The sequence below is a fragment of the Triticum aestivum genome, chromosome 2A (assembly GCF_018294505.1).
Source record: "Triticum aestivum cultivar Chinese Spring chromosome 2A, IWGSC CS RefSeq v2.1, whole genome shotgun sequence".
NCBI classification, from domain to species: Eukaryota; Viridiplantae; Streptophyta; class Magnoliopsida; order Poales; family Poaceae; genus Triticum; species Triticum aestivum.
Genome location: NC_057797.1, coordinates 597,964,314 through 597,983,553, shown reverse-complemented (window position 1 = coordinate 597,983,553; position 19,240 = coordinate 597,964,314).

Genomic DNA, 19,240 nt, shown 5'->3' with positions numbered 1-19,240 from the left:
CTCGCGAAGTACCCGTCTCCGTACACTTGCTCGGCACAACGATGCGCCCAGCCCCAAAGCTCCGCCGCCTCCTTTTTCCAGGCGGCATCACGGGCTTCACAGGCCGCCTGGTACCTGGCTTCCTCCTTTGCCATCTCCTTCTTGAACGCCACTTGCCTGGTTTTCTCAGCCGGCGGCAGTGACTTCCACACACAAAGATTGTCCTGGCCCCAAAACCAATCCAAAGTTGGGGGGTCAGGCGCAACCTCGTCAGGCGGCGCGTAGGGGTCCTCGTCGCTGCTAATCGAGTGAGCGTCCTCGGGGGCGGTGACTCCTTGTCGGCGCGTGGGTAGACCGGCGGTGCCATGGCAGAGATTTGAGAGAGAGGGGGGGCGGCCGAGGGGAGGATGTAGATGAGAATGCAGGCGAGACGACATGAACAAGGTAGTATTTATTGGCGGCCGGAATCTAGATCGACGGGGACAGTACACACGCCGGTCACCGGAATTTACGAGTATTGTAGTTTGAATTACACAAGTTTCCCACAGGAAAATCCGTGTGTGAACATAATAGCCAAAATCCGTGTGTGAACATAATAGCTGCGGTTTCCAATGCAGAACTATGTCTGATTAATGATCCCTGCCACTCACCTACCAAACCTCGAGCCGCAAGATAGAGTGTCAATCGTCTGGGGGGCGGTTGTCTTGCTAGATCTTTATATTTTCTTTTTTGAACACCAGATATTTACATCGTCTGATGATTTTTTAAATCACGCACAAGTACACAAAAAATATGATTTTTCAAACCGTTATGGTTAGACGTTGCATCTAGATGTAGTTCAAATTTGAATTGTGGTCATTAAATGGTTAGAAAATCACTTAAATGTCTTTAAAAGGTCAAATGACCCCTGGAATTTCCAAATTTTCACATGACAGTTGTATTAGTGCACATTAAACATAGGAAAAAAATTGAAGGCTGTAAGAGGAAGCTATCTCCCGTTCGTCATCAAGCATGCATTGTTCCCTCTCGGAACCACAAGCCTTCTAGTGAGTCGCTCCGGTTTGTGAGGGGTGTTTGTCCAAACTTTCGTCAAACATGCCAATTTTTTTCCCATATCATCTTGGTGGCATGACATTACAACAACCATGGTTTCATGTGTTTCTGATTTTTTTTAATTTTTTGGAATTAAAATGCCATGTCACTCCATGCTTAATTGTGTCATAGCCTTGAGGCAAATATGTTTGAAAATTCCTTCCAATTTACTGCACATGGAATTAAATCGCACACAAGTACACAAAATATGAGTGTTCAAACTGTTATGGTTAGCTGTTGCATGTACATGTAGTTCAAATTTCAATTATGGTCATTAAATGGCTAGAAAATCATTTAAATGTCTTAAAAGGTCAAATGACCCCTGAATTTTTCCAAAATTTGACATGACAATTGTATTAGTACTACAAAATTTCTCGTACATTTAAAACACCATCCATTGCCACTGTACTCCAAACTCGTCTTTCACACCTAATAACAAATATCTACAACATCACACACAGTTGTTTTCTAGGAACCGTTTGCAATCAAAATATCTGGGTCTATTTAAGTCTCCCTCCTTAAGCTTCGCTGGCTCGTCTGCTCAAGTGCCGGCAACCCCCGAATCCATGAATCCCGACCCTCATTCCTGTCGGCGTTCTGGGAACGGGGGTCCCCAGACTTGCCTGCCTGCGGCCCACGTCGTGGCTCTGCAAGCGGGCCCATACGGCCCATCTTCACCAACAAGCATTCAAGACCCTCGCGAGGGGCCATGCCTCGTGAGGAGGACGACAGAAGACCTCCTCAGGAGCGGCCTCACCAGGCTGGCTTGCGAGGGGCGGAGAAATCAAGGCAAGGCAAACCTCGAGAGGTTCCAATGACGTGAGCCATGATGATCGAGACCAGGCGGGCGCCAGCGCGCACAATGTCCTTGTTTCCTCTTTGGTGCTAAGGAGGCAAGCGCAGGCGAAGAGTACCGAGGTGTCAAGCAAAGGTTTCCATATCGGTGCAACAAGACCAAGACCAGCAGGACGGCAAGACGGAGGTCACCATGGAGCCCAAGGCGGCGTCACCACCAGAGCCTTTGGCAGGCGAAGGCTGCTTTTGTTAGGATAGTTTGTACTAGTTGTCCCCTTTCAAATTGGCCGTTGTGGCATCCCTTCCCGCTCAATATTTGGGGAGAGGACCAGGGCCTCTATAAATAGGGCTAGCCACCACCAGAGAGGAGAGGGAAAAACCTAGATCGAACCCATAGCATCCAGCCCCTCAAGTTCACCAAGCACAAGAACACCTCACCTCAGGAGGCTGCTCTACCCCTTGTACTGCTCATCCTCAGCCCGACAGGCAATCCGCCACACCACACTGGAGTAGGGTATTACACCACAACGGTGGCCCGAACCAGTATAAATCTTGTGTCTCTTGTGTTGCGAGTTCGTCGAGCCTGCCTTTGAGATCGTGGCGAGGTTGAGGGCGTGAGTTGGTAGGGGGAGATCTTCGTGCGCACCCTAGTGTTCGAACCTTGAGGGTTTTGTCGGAACCCGAGATCCGACATTTGGCGTGCTCGACCCACACTTCGTCACTCCACCAAGCTCATGGCCGATGCTCGCCGGGCTCGCGTGGAGCGCCGGGCCGCTCTCACCACCCGTGTCGCTCAGACGGCCCCAGTAGGAGCACCTCCCCGTCGTTCTCCGTCACCCGCCGTCAACGCCGTCACAGGTCCTGCGGCAAACGAGCAGCAAGCCTCTTCGTTGCATCCCTCTGTGCGCCATGACGGCCACACCGCCACCCCGTCGCTGACTCCGGCCGGCTCGTCATCTCATGCTCGCCACGCACCCATGGATGCGCAGGCCGCGCTGCTCATGGCACGCGAGCTCCTGCGCTACCGTCCAGTCGACGACCTCTACGAGGACTGGCTGGGCCGCATCGTCAAGCTCGTCAGCACTGCGGGAGGCTCCCCTGTGCCATCCCTCTTGCTGCCTTGCCCTCCGCCAGCTACGGGCGACGTGGCTCATGGAGCGCCTCCGCATCCTCCATAACAAGATGGCACCCTTGCACCGAGGCGTGCGGCTCAGGGAGCACGTCAGCCTCCCCCGCGTCAAGATGGCGTCCTCGCTCCAAGATGCGTGGCCCAGCGGCGCGACCCACCGCGCCACATTCCATCGCACGACGAAAGAAGCTGCCAAGAAGTCCCTCATCCGCAAGAAAACGCTCCACCACTCCCAGCTCCACTGCACCAGGATTGCTTGCTGCGAAAGGGCCATGTGCCGCGTGCCGTAGCGACACAGGGGCACCACGACCAAGCTCTGCCTCCACGACGACCCGCGGTGGCCACGGCGGGATGCCGCGCCTTCACCCCCGAGCTGCGTAGTGTCGCCTGGACAGGCAAGCTCAAGCCAGACCTGCCACCACGCTACGACGGCACCCCCGATCCCGCGGAGTTCCTGTAGCTCTATGAGCTGAGCATCGAGGTGGCCAACGGTGACGAGAATGTCATGGCGAACTGGTTCCCCATGGCTCTCAAGGATGGCGCACGCTCCTGGCTCCTGAACCTGCCTCTAGGCTCGATCTCCTCCTGGAACGAGATGCGCGACCGCTTTGTCGCCAACTTCCAGGGCACTCGTGACCGCCCCCCGGTCATGGGTGACCTGCGCCGCGTCAAGCAGCAACAAGGGGAGACCCTCAAGAAGTACATCCAGCGCTTCAACAATGTTCGTCTCAAGATCCCTGAGGTGACGGACGAGGCCATCATCTCTGCGTTCTCCGATGGCGTCCGTGACGTCATGATGAAGGAGGAGCTCGCCATCCACGAGTAGCTGTGCACATCCCTGGACCTATTCAACCTGGCGACCAAGTGCGCGAGGGCTGAGGAAGGGCGCCTTTCCCTTCTCGAGCTCCCAGCTGCTGACCTGGAGGAGAAGAAAGCCAAGGCCAAGGACGTGAAGCGCAAGGGAGCGGCCGTACTCGCGGCAGAGCCGGACACAAAGCACGGCAGGGACTAGCCTGAGTCATCCAAGAGCAGCCAACCGTTCTGCGCCTTCCACAACATACACAGCCACAACACCAACGATCGTCAAGAGCTCAGAGCCATTCGCGACGGACGCTTCGATCGTTGCCCCGAGCGCAACGACCGAGGCTACGGCCGAGGAGGAGGACATGGGGGAGGACTCTGGGTCAACCGGGGCCCATGCTAGGAGTGGCGAGACAGCCTCGCGAGGGTGCCTGGAGGGATCAGCCTCGCGAGGACCGTCCTTAGGGCAATGTTGGGCTTCCTCCGCTGCCACCACCACCAAGAAGGAATGACGACCACCACCAAGACTAGGGGGCTGGGGGCTTCCAGGAGCCGCGTGCTATCGCCTGCATCTTGCACTACAAAAAAATACACTTCCCTGATGATACTTGTTTGTCACAGTAGGTCGCATTTTTTGTCATGCATATACATCCATGAAAAATTTATGACGGAATCAAGATAGTCATACTTGTGCTATCGTAGAAGTGTTCCATGACATTACCAAAATTATCTTCACGGAAGTGTCCACTTCCATGATGATAAACCGCGCGTCACAGAAGTGCTTTCGTCAAGGCTGATCGACACGTGGCATCCACCATAACGGAATGCTGTTAAGCTATCTGGTCGGGTTTTGGATCCGATAACCCGTTAACAGCCCCGACCAATGGGGATTTTCCACGTGTAAAATCATCATTGGCTAGAGGAAACACGTGTCGGCTCATCGTTGGGACAGATGTCATCCACTCATTGGACAGGAGGCGCCTATGATAGGTCAACACGTGGCACGGCCCAACAGTGGCCCATTCCGGTGAAAAAGGCCGGCCCAGTAAAAATTAGCAGGCTGGCCCATATAAGGCCTACTTGTGTCAGGTCCATTTAAGCCCACGGCCCATACGAGATGTGCCAATTCAGCCCATTAAAGATTTGACACCATTGCAGCCCATCGTCAGTTCGAGCCCGTTAACAGCCCGCTATATATTTGGGCCCAATATCGGCCCGATGAGATTTCGGCCTGTTAACGACCCATTTAATGGACGGGCCAATTTTCAGGATGTACATCTTTCGGCCTTTTAGCGACCAATTTAAATGTTGGGCTAATTTCCGGCCCTGGTGTGTCTTTCAGCCTGTTGACGGCCCATAAATCTGATGGGCCATTTGTAGTCGGACCTAAGTTTTGGCCTTCTAGCGGCCCATTTAAGTGTTGGGCCAATTTCTGGCCCGATGTCACTTTCAGCCTATTGACGGCCCATAAATCAGTTGGGCCAATTGTAGTTGGACCTGAGTTTTGGCCTTTTAGCGAGCCATTTAAGTGTTGGGCCAATTCCCGGCCCTGTGTGCCATTCGGCCTGTTAACGGACCATAAATGAGTTGGGCCATTTGTAGTCGGACCTTAGTTTTGGCCTCTTAACGACCCATGCCCTTCATGGTCCAATACCAGTCCAGTTTCTCTTTCGGCCTGCTAAAGGCCCACAACATAGTTGGGCCATTTACAATACGACCTGACTTTCGGCCTCTTAGTGGCCCATGCTCTTCATGGTCCAATACAATCCCGTTGTCTCTTTCGGCCTGCTAAAGGCCTACAGTATAGTTGGGCCATATGTAGCCCAAACTTAGTAACGGCCTGTTAACGGCCCGTGAAATAAATTGGGGCCACCTGTTGTCCGCTTCGATGTCGGCCTGTTAACGGCCCGGGAGGTAAGAGGGCCGACCATTAACTTTCGGCCTAGTAACGGCCCATTAACTTAATGGGCCCACTAAAGTTCGCTCATGTCTTTAGGCCAAACTAGATAATTTGAGCCCATTACGACGAGCAAAGGTACGGCATACAGGGAATAACGTTGCACATCCAGAATATATTACAGGAAATTACATCCACTGGGCAATCAAAAATTGATGCCAGTGCAAATAAATGAGCAGAACCTAACCATCTACAACGTCACAATCTGCAACCTAGGCACAGATGACGCCCATAAGCATGTGGGCAAGTTCTTGCTGCTTTGCCACACTGTCTTTGAAAACATTGATCAGTTGTTGTGTCGCACGACTCTACACCTCTGATTCATCCACCATTTCCATCATTGCTTTAGCCATTAATTGGTTCACAAACATACATTTATTCCGTTGCATTTGAGATAGAGGATACTGAACAGAATCATATGGCGATTTTGGCAGGCTTGTATTATTGATAGTGGAGAGTGTCTTGACCTCTGCATCATAACATAAATTAGGACAGGAACCAAACAGATTAATCATGAGTTATTACCATATTACCTGCCCTAGATTTACTGGAAAGAAACAATGGGGTTGCCTTGCTGTTTTCAGAGTTTGTCTTCTTATCTTCAGCAGCCTACACAAAATTAACACACTAGCATTGCTATCATTGGCCAAGTCAGATAATAGGAAAGCAACATTGACACAACAAACATTTGGGCAACTATCCTACACCAAATTAACACAATATGGCACAACTATCATCAGCTAGGTAAGGTAATACGAAAGCAACATTGACACAATGAATGAATGGGCAACCAGAGAAGCACTACAATTCAGTAATGTGCGTGATATGAGATAGCACATTCATGCAACTCAGTAAGCAAAACTACCAGACAGTTTTCCTTACAAAAATCAAAATTGGCGCCTTTAACATTTTGCTACAACTAATTTTAGATCAGATAAAGGTTAGATTCACGCCGATTAACAAAATACATGCTGATGTAAAAATATAGTGATATACAACAGGTACTTACATCAGCACTGGAGCACAGAGAATTCCCGCAAGATATTTTCCTCGAATATGATCCCAATGGAGGAAGTCTTGTATCGTTTAACCTTATTTTCTAAAAGAGAGACGGGTAAGAAACTTGTAGAAAATATGATCAGAATGCTATAAAATTTCATGATGTGAGGATACGCACACGCTTCTTAGAATGGAGTTGACATTCTTTTGCTGGACTGGAGTGGACTAGTTCTTTGGCCATTGAAATCTGCTTATTATCAGTGGGAGTTGGGTTTCTCTGTGCTGGAGCAGTATCTATGAAAAATGGAGTTGGTTTATTATCTCCTGGCATTTGGATCTTTTGCAAAGACCTGGTTTGTAACCCTTCAGATTCTAACATAGCCATCTTCCCCTTGCATGCCTTATATAGAAGAATGGTGATTCAGTTATAAAACATGCTACAGCAGAGATGGAATAGGTACTGAAGAATAGAAAGGCATGACATATTGACGTGTATTCACTCCATCCGGAAAAAAAGGATGGGTCTAGGCGTATTTCAGTTCTAGATACATCCTTTTTTATCCATTTCGGCAACATGTAATCCGGACGGAGGGAGTATGGTGTAAGAGCTAGGGATACGACAGGGCAACACAGCAAAAAAACACTACTTGAATGTAAAACTGTATGCTAGCGGAATACGTACAGAAATAACTAAGGCAACATACAAGTGTATGATTGGGAAAATAAGATGGCATTGCAACAGAGCACTAGAACATCACTTCAATGTAAAAAACATGGTATGGTAGACAGATGAAGTACATACTGATGAATAACAATGCATAAGATATTCAGAAGCATGATGTCCAAATTAAGCAGATGGCATTGCGATAGAGTAGAATGACAGTACTTGAATTTGAAAACATGTTATCATGAATGGAATAGGTACTGAAAAACAGGAAGGCATGACATATTTACATGCATGATCAGCATGCTAAGCACATGGCATTACAACAGAGTAGATACACTCGAGGACATTATATGCATGTTGTACCCATATCACAGGCCAAGTTAGAGCAAGGACCTTGTGGGGTGAAGAGGATTCATCATCTTTCTGCAAGTCTTCTGAAGAACTGCCTTTACATGTTCCATCATATTGGGTATCATTGACATCAAGTTTATTGGCCTTTACATTGCTCCGTGAGGTTCTTGTGGATATATCAGTGTGTGCAATTATATCTGACATGCATGGAAGACAACTAGTAGTTAGATTTATGTAATGAGTGCCTGTAGGAGACGACATAAATAGTAGGAATGGGGTTAACTAGCGGCAACAAGTCTCATAAACTAAAGGGAGAACATAGATGAAAGCTACAGAATATGTATCGTTTGTACTCGAGATTAACTAGATGGCACACAAAAGTATTAAAGAACAACATAGGAAATACTAGAAGTGGTATAATACTATAATCACCAGCCTATGGGATAGCATTGGCTGATGGATGATAACTATGGAACAGTGTTACCTAAAGAACAAGTATCTTAGCTGAACTATGGAACAACGTTAACTCCTGAACAAGACCCGTAAGAGATCAGCATGAATATACAGTGAAATGTGATGATCTATTTTCCATGCTTAGATGAATAACAAAGCCATAAATGTTGCACACAAGTAAGATGAGGGTACAACCTATCTAGATGCCATCCATAGGAGTGAGCATCATGTGCTGACTTGTCGATGGCCCTGCAGTTGTTGTGGCTATGCATGTCGGGCACGCGCATTCGATGCAGGGAACTGTTGAGTGTGGAGTATAGCTCCCATTTGGTGTATGCTTCCCTTGTTGGAGCAGCTGCGGTGAGTCGAAAGACGATGTGTCTGAAGATGCAGATAATGCATAATGTTAAGAACGACATATCTCTTTGATCTGAAGAAATACACTAAGAGATCAACAGCAAGGTACGAGAGTGGTCACACGTCTGTTGACTGAAGACTAAATTGGGGTCACACGATTTTATTTTATTTTGGTATTTTCCGATCTACGCCGGATGGTTGGCCATCTTGTGCCTCCCGGCTGACACTGGTCAGAATCTTCCCCGAAGAGCCAGCGACCAATGGTAGAGCAGCCTGCCTCCGCCGTCCGTGGCCCAGGCCAAAACCCCGCTCCCCGCCCCACCGCACTGTCATGGTTGCGCCGCCCCTGAGCCAATCCACAAAGACTCCCCGTCCTCCAGATCCGGCGGCGGCAGTACCTTCAACCCACACAACTCTAAAAGATAGCCATCTAAGCGCTTCTTCCGCGGCGAACTTGCGGCCCCGCACCCTTACGTTAGACACCAGCCAACCGGCAGCCTAGGAGCTCCGCCGCCTTGAGGGGTGCTGCTTCCCGTTGCAAATCGATTGGCCCAAAATAAAAATTCAGACAATTGACGCCTAAATAAAGTGATTTGATATGAGGGTGCGACCTATCTGGTGGCATGGTGAAGTAGGCAGGTCCAGCTGCCGAGTCAGTGAGGCCGGCGCGGTTGCGGTGGCGACCGGCAGCAGGGAAAGAGCGATGTCGCGTCGGTCGACGGCTACACCGAACCAGCGCCAGGACTCTGGATGGATCCGAAGTTGGAGCCGCTCCGGCACCGTGAACAACAGCGGGGGTGAATCGGCTCCGGTACGGTTCACGCGGCCGTCGTCGAGGCAGCACCAGCAGCACAGAGTAAGAGGCACACGGCCCAGTGGACAACAGCAAATGGACAGCGTCTCTGGCATTAGGGAGGAGGGAGGCTGTGAAATTGGTGCAGTGGGGGCGCCATGGAGGTGGGGCTGAGGTCTCGCGGCTCAGGAGAAGGGAGCTTCCTGGGGATAAGGCGATTTGGCGCCCACGAGGTATGAATGGGGGCGGGCGGGGGAAATTGGGAGGGGAGTGGAACCATGTCTTACGGAAGCATTTGTCTGAAATGTGAGGGGGAGTTACAGTTCTACCCTTGCCTATAGGCTTCTCGGCTTGGGTCTGTGTACTAAGGGTCGGGGATAGTAGAGTAACTTTGCTTCTCTGGGCGGGAGCGATTTCGGGCGAGGAGGGCGTGTTTTGAACTATAGTGGGCGCGAGCGATTTCGGGAGAGAAGAGCATGTTTTGAAATAGTGGGCGCGAGCTATTTCGGGCGAGGAGAGCGTGTTTTGCCGACCATGGTTTATGAATTATTCGGCACATGTCATTTCGGACAAGGAGAAGGCGCGCTTGGATGAAGTTACGAACCTACCCTCGATGTACAACGGGCCAATTGATGCGTGTCCCACATAGGATGGTAATTTCGCGTCCCCCATTTATTTGCTCGGGCGAATTACACCGAGCTGAGAGGATGTTTAACGGTTCATTCAAATTTTGGGAGAACGAGCATCCACGTCTACCTTACCAAGTCGATTCGAATCAAATATTGAAATATTAGCTTGCCACTTCTTTTTTAGATGGAGAGATGATGCTCAGGAGTAATGTGTTTTTACATGCTCGTTGCTAGCGATTTACTATATAACAAATAGTTGACCCACTCAAAAACGCGAATCAAACCCAAAATGAAATATCTCGATTCAATGAAATAGCTCGTTCAGTAGGTCAAAATAGTGAACTAAATCCAAAATTGAACACCTCAATCAAGTAGCATGTTGTACAGTATTATAGTACTCCATGAACATGTTGAAAGTCAAATTAATGAACTTGTTTGATATACGCATATATCCGTTCATGTGTGGATTGCAGACAACATGTTCTCCAATTTAAATATTTGAATGCAAGTTTATATCGAAACATGATTTATATCAGTCTTTGATGCATAAAACGCGACCTCCCCCTCTCCCAGACTCCTGTTCTCTCTCTCTCTCTCTCTCTCTCTCTCTCTCTCGCCAATAATCTTCAATTCTGTCGCATGCATCCGACACAAAAACCTTGTTCGCCCCTCTCCCTTTCTCTCCATCTCTCTCTCTTTGTGTGTGTGTGGGGGGGGGGTCTTTCTAGTTCGCATGCATATATACACCATCTATAGGTCTCTCTCGCACACCATGTATGATACTCTAGCTAGTCCAAGCTAGATATCTTGGGTGCACTCATCGTACGCACACAGATTCCTTGGCTCTTTGCATGTAACTCTCTCACGCACCACTATGTCGTCTCGGAGCTCTTCCCCCCCTCTCTCAAACTCTCCATCCACCTGGGTCACACATACACATGCATATCTCACTCGCACTCGATAGGCCCATCTAAAACTCTATCTCTCCCCCTCATTCTCTCTCCATCTCACACGCGCACACACACAATCTCATGCCCAACTAGCCAAGTATGATGGTCTCTCACTCAATTGTAGGCACACGCAGTCCCCCCTATATGTATATGACTAGCTAATCTTAGTCTCCATCACAAACATGTGCATGGTCTATCTTGATTTCTCTCGGGGCATCTTTCTATCGCGCACGCACTCCCTCGATCTCCCACCCATATAGTCCCCTCACGATGTCGACGGGATCTCTCTATCACAAACACACCCTCTCTCCCTCCCCATGCGTCCATGCCATCCATGTGTCCCTCTCGACCTTTGTTCCTTGTTGGCCACACCTCTATTGGGCATGTGCTACAGGGGTGTCTCTCTCCGTTGCAAACAATCACACACTAGCTATCTTTGTGTATCTCCTCGCCTCGCTTTTCCATCTCAGAGATGCATGCGTGATATGTTCGCATAAGAAACGAAAAAACACACACTCTCTCTCTAATTTATCGTTTGTTGTCACTTTCTCTTTCACACACATACTCTTTTTGCACACTTACTCATTCTCCTTCACACGCACTTGATCTGTCTCGACTGAGGCACTCTCCTTGGTCCATAGCATATAGATTTATTGAAAAGTCAAACATCACAAAGTTTGACCATGTACATGGAGAAAAAGAATTACATCTAGTACGGCAAATATATACCATTAGATTCACCATGATATGTAGTTTTGTATGATGTATCTTTGGTATTGTAGATATAAATAACATTTGCGTAAACCTGATCAAAGTTTCCAAAGTTTGACTTCTAAAAAATTTACATGCACTGCATTATCGAGCGGACGGAATATCTCTTTCCCCCTCTCAGCTATCTGACGCACCACTCAGCCTTATCGGGGCTCCTCAATCTCTCTCAAACTTTATTGGTCAGTTTGGTTTGTGACCTGACCCTCATGCCTTGATGGTCGGTACTGCCTGGTGTGGACGTGAGATGTAAAATATTTCTGCCTGGCCAGGCTTGTGTGGTGCTGAAGCGTTTGGTTCATGCCTGGGCCAGGCAAAGCATCAACGTCCCATCAATCAATCCATGCATCAATTATTTAATGCTAATATCCATCCATATTGTTGTTAGCCTCGTGGCCACACGACCAGGCACGACCAGGCGTTCGAAATCGGTCGCGTGGCCAGGCTACTTGCAGTGTCTAGAGTTCAGCCAGGCTATTTAAAGTGCAGAGGAACCCAGGCCAGGCGGGCTTTCTTTTTCACAGGGTAGCAACCAAACAAGCGTGCATGAAATCCAGCCACAACCCTAGGCCAGGCAAAAGATGCTCAGGACGCAAGCCAAACTGGCCTTATATCTCCCTGGTTCACACATACACATGTCTCGCTCGCGCTATACATATAGACCCATCCAACACTCTACACCCTTGTTCTCTCTCCATGTGACACGCACCCCCCTAAGTACCATAATCCCTCAATCCATCACAGGCGCAAGCACTCCCCCCCTCCTAAGTATGATTATCTCTTACTAGCCATCAGGAACACACGTATTGTCTCCTTCCATCCATACGTCTATCTCGATATCTCTCGGGGCATCTTCTATCACGCACACACCTTGTCACTTGATCTCCCACCCATGTAGTCCCATCACGATCTCCAGGGGATCTCTCTATGACAAACATACACTCTCTCTCCTCCCCATGTCTGCATTTTCTCCGTACGTCTCTCTCGACCTCTCTCCCTTGTTTGTCAGACCCCTCTTGGCCACGTGCTAGGGGTCTTGCTCTCTCGGTTCCAAACAACCACACACTATCTCCTCACCTTGCCTCCATTGTCGAAGATGCATGTGTGATATGTTTGCATAAGACACGCACGCTTTTTCTCTACTTTTATCGTGTGTTGTCCATGTCTCTTTCACACACGCACACACACTTTTTTCACTCTCTCTCTCTCTCTTGTTAGGGACTCTATCACGTCCATAAGCATATGGATGTTTTGAAAAGTGAAACCTCAGAAACATTTGACCAGGTATATGTGGAGAAAAACATTTACATCTGGAATGATCATTAGATTCATCACAACATGTACTTACTTCATACTATCATTTATCTTTGGTATTGTAGATATAAGTAATTTCTTTATAAACTTGGTCAAAGTTTCAAAAGTTTGACTTAAAAAAATGTTGGAACTACATTATCGGACGGAGGGAGTAGCTCTTTCTCTCTGCTATCTCTCATGGGCCTCCCCTCTCACTCGAACTCTCTATACCGACGGATTATACGCTCACTATGTTAGCGTATAGCTTCGTATATTGTTTAGTTGACCGGTCAACCAATCCACATGCTGCCTTGTCAGCTCGTGTTCTGTATCTTCGTGTGCTGGCCCATGTGGCAGTGGGTGGAAATAAGTAAACTAGAGGCCCATCTGACATGCGGCGAAGTAAACAAAGTTGAAACCACTCGGGGTAGCACCCTGCACGCTAGTAAGTTGAAACCAAATTACGATGACAAGTGTAGTAGTGTTCAAAACTGCATCTACGCATTGCACCGAAAGAAATGTTTTTAGTATTTTTTTTCTCACGTGATCACCTGCATCGTTTTTATGCTGTAGTACTATAGTAGCCTAGGCTAGTCATAGTGGAAAGTAACTTAGACTACTCCAGTAACTCTATGGTTACCCTAAGAGCAAGTACTACCTCCGTCCTGGTTTACTCTTCCAATTTTGTAGTATCAAAATTTGACCATAGATTTAACTGACAAAATGTTAATGCATGTCACTAAGAACTATATCGTTGGATTCGTATTTGAACATAATTTCAAATGGTGTAATTTTCAGTGACATGCATTGGCATTTTCTTAGGTAAATCTATGGTCAAAATTTTATACTAAATACGAGGTAGTATTACAAAAGTGGGCTATGTGGGCTACAACATGTGCCAAATTCACTTGTGATGCATTTGCCATCGATGCCCCTCCATTGCTCACCTGGTGTCCCAATCTGGATCACCTACTTTGCTCCGGTGCCAAATTAACTCACGCAATGAAAAAACACTGTGTGGGAGAGAGAGGACTGAGGCAATAAAAAACACTTGTTTGAGAGAGTGAGAGGTTGGTGTAGTTGGTTTGATTGATTTGTTTATACATGTGGGTCTGTATGCACAACGGTGCCAACTCTCTCACATCGCGAGAGCGGTGCCAAAATCTTTTGATTTGACATCGATGCGTGTTATGTGGCATACTTTTGCGAAATATGGCATCGGACACATAGTGGAAGGCAACAAATGCCCAAGCTCTTCACGTGCTCCTAGTTAAATGAGAGGAAACAGAAAGAGAGAGAGAGAGAGAGAGAGAGGGAGAGGGAGAGGGAGAGAGATAGATAGAGAGAGAGAGAGAGAGAGAGAAAATATCACTAGCCAGCCAACCCTATCGTATGAGCGAATGATATTGGTACCTCTTGATGACACGACAATCTTATGCAGCCAGCTGCTCTAATATGTTCTCTTCTTTTGCAGATAAAAAAAGACCCGAAAGTGAAAAATGTGTTGCACTATAACAATCTCATCGAATGCCTTAATCTCCATCTTACAGAAATTGATTTGATCGACTACCGAGGCAGCACATCTGAGATTAAATTGGCCAGGTTCTTTGTTCTGGAGGCAAGTGTGCTCAAGGTAATGAGGTCTGGCGTTCTCTGGCGCAACAATGAATGGTGTGCTGATCACCGCAAGCGTCTAAGCCTAAATGACAAAGTCTCCGCAGAAGCTGGATTTGTTTTTGAAACATCAAGTGGCCAGAGACTCGAAAACTTATTTTCCCATTAGTGACTTGTCAGGGCGGTGGATTGTAGTTTGTACAATAATGCTACATCCACCTAAAGTAACGAAAGTTCTTATGTAAACTTCCTAGTAATTCCCTCTTCGTAGGTGCAGCATTACTCCTAACATTTGTAATATCAGTTTGAAACTTGTAATATTGTCATGTCCTATTCTTGCGTTTTCAAAATCCTGCGAATCAAACAGGTCCTGAGTTGGTGATGATGTTGTGCCTCCCATCTTTCACCAATAGTCGTCGGATCTAGATCTGACGCATACAAACCAAGCATCTCCATTTTGCAAAAAGATGCCCCCACTTGTTCCCTATTTACAAACAACTCCTTGTCTCTCACAATCAGCCTCATCTCCTCCCCACCACATCTAGGAGTAGAAGGCCGTGGAAAAATCTGGCGTGATGGCTGCTGCCGGAGCCGTCCACCCCCAATCTTGGTGTTTCGTGCAATGCACGGACATCTACGCACAGGAAATTATGTCGAACAGGGCTAGTTGTAAGTAGGCTAGCTCTACAGCCATGATGATAGTGACTGCAGACGGTGAGGCTGACTATGGTATGCCGAACACGGTGCCTATACTCAGGTGTCATCTCCGGTGCAGGGTCTTGTCACTTCACTGTGAGGAGCATCATGTAATAATTTGACCAACGGGTAGTACAGTGCTAGTACTCCTACTACTACATTGGTAGTACTACTACTAGTACTAGTAGCACCACCGTCTGGATTTAGGAGTACTACCACGTCCATCTGGATTTTAGTATTTGACTAGCAATATCTAGATTGTCACCAAAAATGTACTACTCCCTCTGTAAATAAATACATGGTGTTTTATTCCTATCGGCGAAAGAACTTAATGTTTTTTTGCTACTCCTAACTAGAGTACTAATAGGATTACATGCAATGAGCTAAACACTGCATGTCATGTTTGGTAGTCTCAAGTCATTGAAAGCATGCACGGCCCACATCTCTCATTGGTTGATATATCACGAAATAAGAAACAAGGAGGGAGTTAATGCACCGTGCCTAAGTATTTTGGAATTATTTGGTTTTCGTAAGGTGACTTACACAACATTTTTGTTTACATGCATTAACATTTTATTAGTTAAATCAAAGGTCAAAACTTGGCGCAAAATGCAAAGGGACCAATAAACCAGTAAACATCAAACTTCTCTCGTTTGGCCCCAACTAGAGGTCCGGTGAGATGACTATACTTCACTGGCACGGAGGGGGGCGCAGCTTCATTGACTTACGGCGACGGCCTTTGGGTGAATGACACGTGGCCCCAGGGGGTGGCTGGCCCACCTATCATACAGCCAAAGGCACGTGCAGTAGAGGGCCGAGGAGTAGTACGAAATCCTATGCACCTACGCACGCTAACCAAGGGCTGAGTGATCACTCGAATCGCCAGATCGGTTGACTAGAAGCTACGCTAGACCCATGGAGGCGATGAGCGCGAGCATCAGCCGGCTGTGCCAGATGGTCCACGACGCCGGCCTGCGGCCCGACACCGAGGAACGTCTCCAGGTAGTATTGCTTGAGGCCGCCAGGGCGAGGGGCCGCTTGGACGACAGCTTCGTCTCCTTGTTCGACGAGGTCCTTGTCGGTTTCCTCGACAAGTTCACCGTCGTCAAGAAGCTTGCAGACGACTTTGACGTAAGCCTCCGGCCGACGCGCCCATGCTCTGCGATGCCCGCCACCCTCAACGGCCACTATGGTAACAACCTCTTCGACGCACTGGTGGCCCTGCACTGCCCGACGTCGCGTCGGAGAATGTCCACCCCGAGGTCGCGCTCGCCGCGCAGCGCCTCGCGCAGCAAGACACCATCGACATAATCACCCACGTCTATGCACAAATCGTCCACAAGGACTACTACATGCAAGAGGAGGACGATAGGACGCTGGCCTTCTTGGAGCGCAGGGCAACCTTGGACGGCATTGTTCAGAAGCATTTGAGCTCGCCGCCAACGTCGCTGCTCCTCACACGTCGGTTGGTGACCCGGCGCACTAGGGCGTGAGGATGTCGTTGAACGTTGATGGATCCGTGTATTTTTATCTTTCCGTCAAATCCATGTAGTAGTATATGATACTACAGTAATTATCTTACCTTTCGCATCAACTTCATAATTTTCGTACGTACTCCATGCATGAACGGCGCCAGAACCAAACTTCTCATTACTCTAGGCAAAATCGTTATTTTCTATCTATCGGTCGCGCCATGGAGCAGAACCAAATTTTAACCGTTACAAGTTCAAAAGGAAAAGCCTGCTCTGTTCACGTCGCACCCCCACACGGTTGGTCCGGCACGCCGCTCAAGCGGTAATGCGTGCGGTGTTGCATTTTCACCTACAAGTGGGACCGCAGTTGAGCAAATCAACTATCGGCAAACCCCCAACCCGCCCACCGCGCGATGACTGAGAAAACAGGAGGGAGGAGAGATGGTTGTAGCACGGACTCCAAGAAAATTGGTGTCGGATGGGACTCGTGTGGGTGGCGTGTGTTGTACTGCTAGACGTGAATGCTAGTTATGGCCCATGCCACCCCACTATATCGAGCCTATATCAAGGTACGTAGAACAAATTTCCTGCAGTCTGTGCTCATCCCTCCTCTATCTCTCTTCTCAGCCAGCCAGGGGACGCGTGGAGCCCATCGTCTATTTGCTCACATGCGGCCCCACATGTCAGTGAAAATGCAAGAGGACCCACTGAACCTGCACATCTTTCACCTCGACGTGCTGGTGATGAAAAACAAATCCAATAAAGATCTTTGATTGCCGCTTTTGGAGTTACTCAAGAGTAGTAAGATTCTATTTATAGTTTAACCCAACATGCACATCTCGTGGCTTCAACTACCACTCTATTTTCTTTCATGACACGACCTGGATGCTGGATGTCTCACGTGTCGGCAAAAGGAGGAAGAACCCGACCAAATCTTTGGTTCTGCTCTCGGATTAGACTAGTTGTGCTAACTTAAAAATTTTATTGTGTCCTCCCTCTGTTCCAAAATACTTGACTTCCATTTGTCCAAAAATGGATGTACCTATATACTAAGACATGTCTAGATACATATATATTTTGACAAATAGAAGGCATGTATTGTGCAACAGAGGGAGTAGAATGGATGCAAGTTTTTGTATTGGGAAGAAGAGTACATCCATATATTGATAGAGCGCAATTTAGTAGATGTTCTATCACTTTTAGCTAGCACAGACGCAAGATCGAGCCTCCGTAGATCAACAATGAATGCATCGAGAAGGCACTAATCCAACTTACAGGAGTAGTAAAATGTATTCTTGTGGTTCTTGTTTTCTTTGGTCTTGCTTTTCTAGTCAAAATTATCGTTGGAGTTCGTGCAAAACGGAGGTGTGTTTGGGGCCATGCGTTGGAGTTGGCCTTACAAGTGGGACCACAGTTAAGGAAACCGACTATCAGCAAACCCCCACCTCGCCTCCGTGCGATGGCTGAAGTTAGAGAAACGACGAGGTTGATGAGATTGCTCTAGCACGGACTCCAAGAAACAATATGGTGTCAGATGGATGTCGTGGTGGTGGCGTGTGTCGTACTCCTGGACGTGAATGCTTGTTCTGGCCCATGCCACCCTACTACTCCTACTACTTACTCCTACTATATAGTACTAGTATCGAGGATTCGAGGTGCTGGTTACGTACAATGAACACATTAACATAAGGCTACAGTAAAAACACCCGCCCAACGCGCGAAGCATGTGAAGCTAGTACAAATAGTGTACTACTATTGTTGATTGGCCTCATCCGATAACCTGTTGCAATGCACGTACAATTATGTATTTGGAAAATATTTTTTTGCCTCGTCGCACCACTCACTCAGAGAAGCGACTCGAAAGCCATTCATAAATTTAGTAAGTTTTTCACAGGCATATCATTTTATTACATACAATAGGTCATCAACCCACATCGACAACGAGGATACATTATAAATACTAAAGTTTTCACCACACAACAAATAACAAGCAATGAAATGAACTTCAACTCAACCATTCCTCGGTGTTGGAAACGCTTGCTTTGAACCACAAGTGATTCTCTGGGACGGGCCATCGATTGTCGATCTGGAAACCAACGCAGGACTGATCATCCAGGATGAAGCGGCCTACTATATCAGTACCAGGGTAGGGAACCACCCAAATGTCCGAGGTATAGACACATTTGCTTCTCATAAATGGTACTGTTAACTTTGTGTCAACAGTAGTTGGATCGCCTTTCACCATCATCGGATAGTTTTGTCCAAGAAAGAGCGAGTTTTCTCCAAGACTATCAATTCTGTACCAAGGAGAAGGAGTTGGCGCTAGCACACTAGTATCCATCCTGAATACCATGCAACGGGTGTTGGAATAGGTCCGGAGAGTGTGACCATGGGAGACTACACCTGCTTCCTTAGTAGTAACATCATCAGTGGGCTGTATACACA